The sequence below is a fragment of the Austrofundulus limnaeus genome, unplaced genomic scaffold (assembly GCF_001266775.1).
Source record: "Austrofundulus limnaeus strain Quisiro unplaced genomic scaffold, Austrofundulus_limnaeus-1.0 Scaffold511, whole genome shotgun sequence".
In the NCBI taxonomy this organism is placed as follows: domain Eukaryota; kingdom Metazoa; phylum Chordata; class Actinopteri; order Cyprinodontiformes; family Rivulidae; genus Austrofundulus; species Austrofundulus limnaeus.
In genome coordinates this window covers 99,411-105,795 of record NW_013952913.1, presented here as the reverse complement: position 1 = coordinate 105,795, position 6,385 = coordinate 99,411, and the positions used below count along the sequence as shown (strand labels likewise).

Below are 6,385 nucleotides of genomic sequence, written 5' to 3'. Positions count from 1 at the left end.
AACTGAAAATATGGATGGAGGACAACAGAGCTGCTTCATGGAAGAAGAACCTCAGCTTAGCCTGTTAGCTTTAGCGTTAGCCCAGATGCTATACTATCTTATATGTATTAGCTCGGCACTAGCGCGAAGGCCATCTGCTCTTCCTGACGTCAACACTACGTCATCAGCAACCCATAAACAGGATTATTTTAACCTGGCAGTTTTCAGTGTGTACACATACTGGCCGATGCAGAGTTGACAATCGGAGGAGTCAGGACAACAGTAGTAGTGAGGTCGTTGGGAACTTGTGCTTAGATCTGCGTCTTCCCAGAATGCTCCTCTCCTCGATGATTGGCTGTAGTTTGATCACTTCCTGTGGCTCTACTTCCTGATGAGGTCTGAATTACCTGCTGTCCCTGAACGTCTCTGAGGCAGGAGTGGACCACAGTGAAGGTTTTTTAAACGAGTGCCACACTCCTCGGCGCCAAAACCTTCTCATTACCTTCCAGCTGGAGGGTGTGTGTGTGTGTTTGTGTGTCACACTTGGATGATTCCCCCTTGTTGTTAGCGAACTCTTTGCACTTGGCCTCGTGTCATGTTTATTTTTTTAAATCAAATCGTTTGTTGTCAAAGTGCCAGTTTTTCTCCTCTTGACATCCGTGCTGAGCTCAGTTTGTGTCTGTTTTACTTTTGTCACCACTTCCACACAGCGTCTCCTGGTGAGGCTTACTCCAACAACTGAGAGGGTCCTCAGGACAGCCAGCTCAAATAAAGACAAAAATAAAACCAGTAAACCCTTTAAGAAGCTCAGCTGCAGAGCGTGTATGAGTCTGAACAGATGTGTGATCCTGGTGTCGGTGCATTCCTTCAGGTTTCAGCAGAGACCACTCTGGTTTGGTTTGTGAGACGTTAGCAGGACCTGCATCAGTCCTGTGCATGTCTGGCTGCATGGATACACCTGATTAATGCTGGTCTGAACTTTTTTTCCTTTTTTGCATTAGTTTTCTTAATGAAACAAGAAGTTTTATGGAGTACCTCAGCTTCTGAACTGTGACAGCAGGAAGTGTCTTACTTTTATACTGTGAGTCGTGTTTTTTTCTTCTTCTTTTTCTATTTCACCACCTTTACTCTCAGAGAAAACCTTTTTATATTCATTGAAATGTTTTAATTTTTCATAAACATACAGTGCAGCAGAGCATCGGTGTCATGACTCAACAAAACAAATCTGTTTTTCTTATAATAACTGTCAGTTTTCTGGATGCTAACGCAGCAAACGAACGAACGGTGGATTAGAGGAACTCGTGTTTCGTTCATGTGGGACGTAAACAAAGCTTCTTCGCTTCGTGTTGTGCCTGCTTGGCTGCTCATGCATGCAGCTAAGTTCCACCAATGCTTTTAAATATCTTCTAAGGCCCATCATCAGAGACAGGTAATCCATTTTAAAGGGATATTTCAGCCATTTTGATGCAAGCTTCTGTGGAACGGTTATCAGGCCTTTACCTGTTGTAGCAATCTGTTCAGTTTGGTGGAAGTAGAGAACTGAAGAGCTAACAGTTCAAAGAGGATTTCCACTGCAGTTTAAATGTATGACATGTAAGTGGGAAATTCCCACTTCCCAGTACAACTAAGCTGCAGGGAAAGTGCCTGGCGAAAATGCGGTAAAATGGAGATTTCACATATTTCTTCGGCTACCTGCTATGTTTGAATCCCGTGCAGCTCCACCTAGTGGTGGGCTGCTGTCATTTCACGAGTACAATAATCAACATGCATTATGGGAAATGCAGTTTATGGTCAAAGATGGTTTTAAAGAAGCTTATTTTAAGACATTAATACGTCTTTAAAGCTCTTGCGGGCCACATTTGTCCGTCAAGTCTTGAGTTTGACACCTTCTCTACCTTATGATGCAGGTAAACTATTAGAAAAGTAAGTAGAGATAAATGTCGGTACCGTCTATTTTAATCAAATGTACTGCCACAAATAATAATTTATACATTGTTTACAATTTAATGTTTTATTTTTATTTATAAATCATTTATAAATTATTTTTATTGAGAAGAAATACATTAAAAATAAATGCCCGAATTAAGAATAAAACAAAAGTGAGCTTGGGATGGGCCTTGGCAAAAAGTGGGCAGGGTTTTGTTCAGCCACGCCCCCTACATAGCCACGCCTCCTGAACACAAACAGTGGCTGTTCTGTCTGAGCACCTGGAGCCACCTTCTGCTGGATGTTCCTAATATTTCTGCTGAAATAAACGAACAGTAACAGCAAACATTTAAACAATAATGTTTGTTTGAACCAACATCTAAATTTTAATAAAAATTTATATATTTATAATAATTTATTGCATTTTAGAGGCTAAAATCCCTCCTCAGTGGGTCAGCTAAAACTGCACTGACAAGAAAATAACCTTTCCACAGAAGATCGCTTTAAAATGTCCCTTTAACCTAAGAAGTAGGGCTTGTTTTAAAAAGAATCAGTAAATTAAAAGAGTGAAAAAGCACCAGTTTTGATTAAAAGTGGTTATTATTATTATTCATAAAGAAACTAAAAAGTTACAATTACCTGAGTTTCAGGTAATTGGATCAGTTTGTGATTAGTCAGCTTTTCCCAGCTTCACTGTTAAACATTAATTGTGCTCATTTGAACACCATTGACTGAATTTTCTCTAGTTCCCTCACTTCTAAATGTTTTATTTTATTTTATTTTATTTTGGTCTGAGATGCTGGGAAATGAAATTATTCCATCTTAAACTGTTCAGTTAACCAGTTATAATGTTCACATTCAGACATAAACCTTTAAAACGTCTTAAAAGACTGTCAGAACAGGGTGGTGTTCTCATTTATTCATTTTTTTTTTTTACATTTATGAAGCATCTCTGAGAAATGTGAAAGATTTAAAGATCTTTTCTGGGCTCTGCTGACTGTTAGACATTTTTATACTCATGAATGTCGCCACATGTTAAAAGGATATTAATAAAATAATAATTTGCTGCTATATGTATGATGTGAGTGAAAGCAAAGAGAGAGAAGGTGGCTGAATTCAAATCATTGAAACTGTGACAGTTTGAATGAACTGCTAATAACGTGTCAGCTGCAGCTCATCGTCTGTGAGATAAATTTAAATATTCACTGTGGCACGGTATGAGATCCAAAATTAAGACTACATCCTTGTAGCAGGAAGCTATGTCTGTTCCTAAGCCAGCTATTGATCTGATTAATGATAGGCCGGCACCGCTAACTGAGAGGCTGATACTGGAAAATGAGAAGGAGACTATTCATTTGTGTTAGCATCAGATAGCATGGTGAGCTTGCATTAGCATTGGAGAGGCTAGTGACTAGCATGGGGGGCTTGTGTTAGCATCTAAGATGCTAGCAACTAGCATGGATAAACTGGTGTTTGCATTGGAGAGGCTAGAGACTAGCATGGGTAATGTAGCATTAGCATTGGAGAGGCTAGCAACTAGCATTGATAAACTGGTGTAAGCATTGTAGAGGATAGCACCTAGCATGGATAAGCTGGGATTAGCATCAGAGAGGCTAGCGACCAGCATGGTGAGCTTGCGTTAGCATTGGGGAGGCTAGTGACTAGCATGGGGGGCTTGTGTTAGCATCTAAGATGCTAGCAACTAGCATGGATAAACTGTTGTTTGCATTGGAGAGGCTAGAGACTAGCATGGGTAATGTAGAATTAGCATTGGAGAGGCTAGCAACTAGCATTGATGAACTGGTGTAAGCATTGTAGAGGATAGCACCTAACATGGATAAGCTGGGATTAGCATCAGAGAGGCTAGAGACTAGCATGGATAAACTGGTGTAAGCATTATAGAAGATAGCAGCTAGCATGTATAAGCTGGGATTTGCGTCGGAGAGGATAGCGACTAGCACGGGTAGCCTGCGTTAACATTGAAGAGGCTAGCTAGTAGCATAGATAATCTGGTGTAAGCATTGTAGAGGATAGCACCTAGCATGGGTAAACTGGGATTAGCATCAGAGAGGCTAGAGACTAGCATGGATAAACTGGTGTAAGCATTATAGAGGATAGCAGCTAGCATGTATAAACTGGGATTAGCATCGGAGAGGCTAGCGACTAGCATGGGGGGGGGGGCTGCGTTAACATTGGAGAGGCGAGCTACTAGCATAGATAAACTGGTGTTAGCAATGGAGAGGCTAGCAACTAGCATGGATAAGCTGGCATTAGCATCGGAAATGCTAGTGACTAGCATGGATAAACTGCCATTAGCATAGGATAGGCTAGCACAATAGTCTTAATTTTGGCCCTCATATTGCACCATTTATTCATATCCTTCTCTCACTTCTTGGTTATTGAATATCTCGAAGCATTTTTAGACTTTGCATCATATTAACAGCTTCTATAAGGAGTTATTTCAGCACTATTTCCAAGTGAATTTCATCGATTCATCTGTTTACATCGTCCAGAGTTCTTCCAGCTTCTGAAGCACATTTTGTTTCTTTGCTTCATGTGTTTCCAGCCGTTGTAATCGTGCTCAGATCCAGCAGCAGCAGCCATGTTGTTCTGTTCCAGCATCACTGAAGCGGGCGCCACGCTGTAAAAACCTGTTTGTGTTTGTTGTAAAACTCTGCTGAATGTGCCATTAGAGCAGGGAGGCTTCATGATGTGTACCCTGCTCATCAGCAGCGATGATGGGACAAATAAATTATGGAAACAAAAACGTCACGTTTACAACTGTTTGCTTTTTCGACACAACCGAGCAGAACAGAGGCAGCAGCTGGTTGGAGGGAGATTCATTCAACTTTAAATATCAAGGTTTTTAGTTTTATTCACGTTGTAATCATCTTTAATTATTTTTATGTTAAACTTTTAAAACTGCTGAGGAGGCCCAGATCAATCGAAATAAATTTACTGAAATATGAACTGAAATAATAAATTAAATTAAAGTTAAATTAAGTTAATGTTATTTTTAACATACATTTTGCTCACCACATTTATGCTTATTTACATGCAGTAAATATTTCCTTTGAGTAGTTTATTTAATATTTTACTAAAATCACAGACAAGGAAAATGTTGTCCTTTCAGTTTGGTGTGATGTTTCTGATCTGTCATCATCCACACTTTACAGCCGTACGTCATGAAAACATGAAAACAGCTTCATGTTTTAGTGAGTCTGCACTGAAACACATGAAGTCAGGATTCAGGACGGGCTGCTCCGAATTACTTCTTGTTTTTATTTATAGCTGAGGTTTAAAACATGCAATGTTTCACATCTGGAAACAAAACAACGAGAAAAAAACTGCAGCTAATGGTTAAAAAAGCTTTCAAACTCAAATCAGAGCGAGTCCATCTGCTCCTTCATCACATCACATCACCTGAACTCACAGCTGCTCGCCTAATAACCCAGGTAATAACAGGTAATAACAGATAATAACAGGTAATAACAGATAATAGCAGGTAATAACAAACAGGTAATAGCATGAAGGTCTTTCTGTGTTTTGTGATGTCTGCACACCTGATAACCAGATAATAACAGGTAATAACAGATAATAACAGGTAATATCAGATAATAACAAGTAATAACATGAAGGTCTTTCTGTGTTTTGTGATGTCTGCACATCTGATAACCAGATAATAACAGGTGATAACAGGTAATAACAGATAATAACAGGTAATAACAAACAGGTAATAACATGAAGGTCTTTCTGTGTTTTGTGATTCTGCACACCTGATAACCAGATAATAACAGGTAGTAACAGGTAATAACATGAAGGTCTTGCTATGTTTTATGATGTCTGCACACCTGATAACCAGATAACAGATAATAACAGGTAATGACAGATAATAANTAACAGGTAATAACATGAAGGTCTTGCTATGTTTTATGATGTCTGCACACCTGATAACCAGATAACAGATAATAACAGGTAATGACAGATAATAACTGGTGATAACAGATAATAACAGGTAATAACATGAAGGTCTTGCTGTGTTTTATGATGTCTGCACACCTGATAACCAGATAATAACAGATAACAGGTAATAACAGATAATAACAGATAATAACAGGTAAGAACAGGTAATAACAGATAATAACAAACAGGTGAAGGTCTTGCTGTGTTTTATGATGTCTGCACACCTGATAACCAGGTAATAACAGATAATAACAGGTAATAACAGGTAACAACAGATAATAACAGGTAATAAAAGATAATAACAGGTAATAACAGATAATAGCAGGTAATAACTAACAGGTAATAGCATGAAGGTCTTGCTGTGTTCTATGATGTCTGCACACCTGATAACCAGATAATAACAGATAATAACAGGTAATAAAAGGTAATAACAGATAATAGCAGGTAATAACAGGTAATAACAGGTAATAACAGGTAATAACAGATAATAGCAGGTAATAACAGGTAATAACAGGTA

At 38.7% G+C, this 6,385-nt stretch overlaps 1 long non-coding RNA gene across 1 annotated transcript; it reads left to right on the top strand.

Annotated features, from left to right (window-relative positions):
- Positions 1 to 50: 50 nt before the first annotated feature.
- LOC106530348 (uncharacterized) lies at positions 51 to 4,672 on the top strand. Its single transcript, XR_001311778.1, has 2 exons — positions 51 to 1,060; positions 4,472 to 4,672. It is a non-coding gene; the product is annotated as an uncharacterized LOC106530348 (long non-coding RNA).
- Positions 4,673 to 6,385: the final 1,713 nt, after the last annotated feature.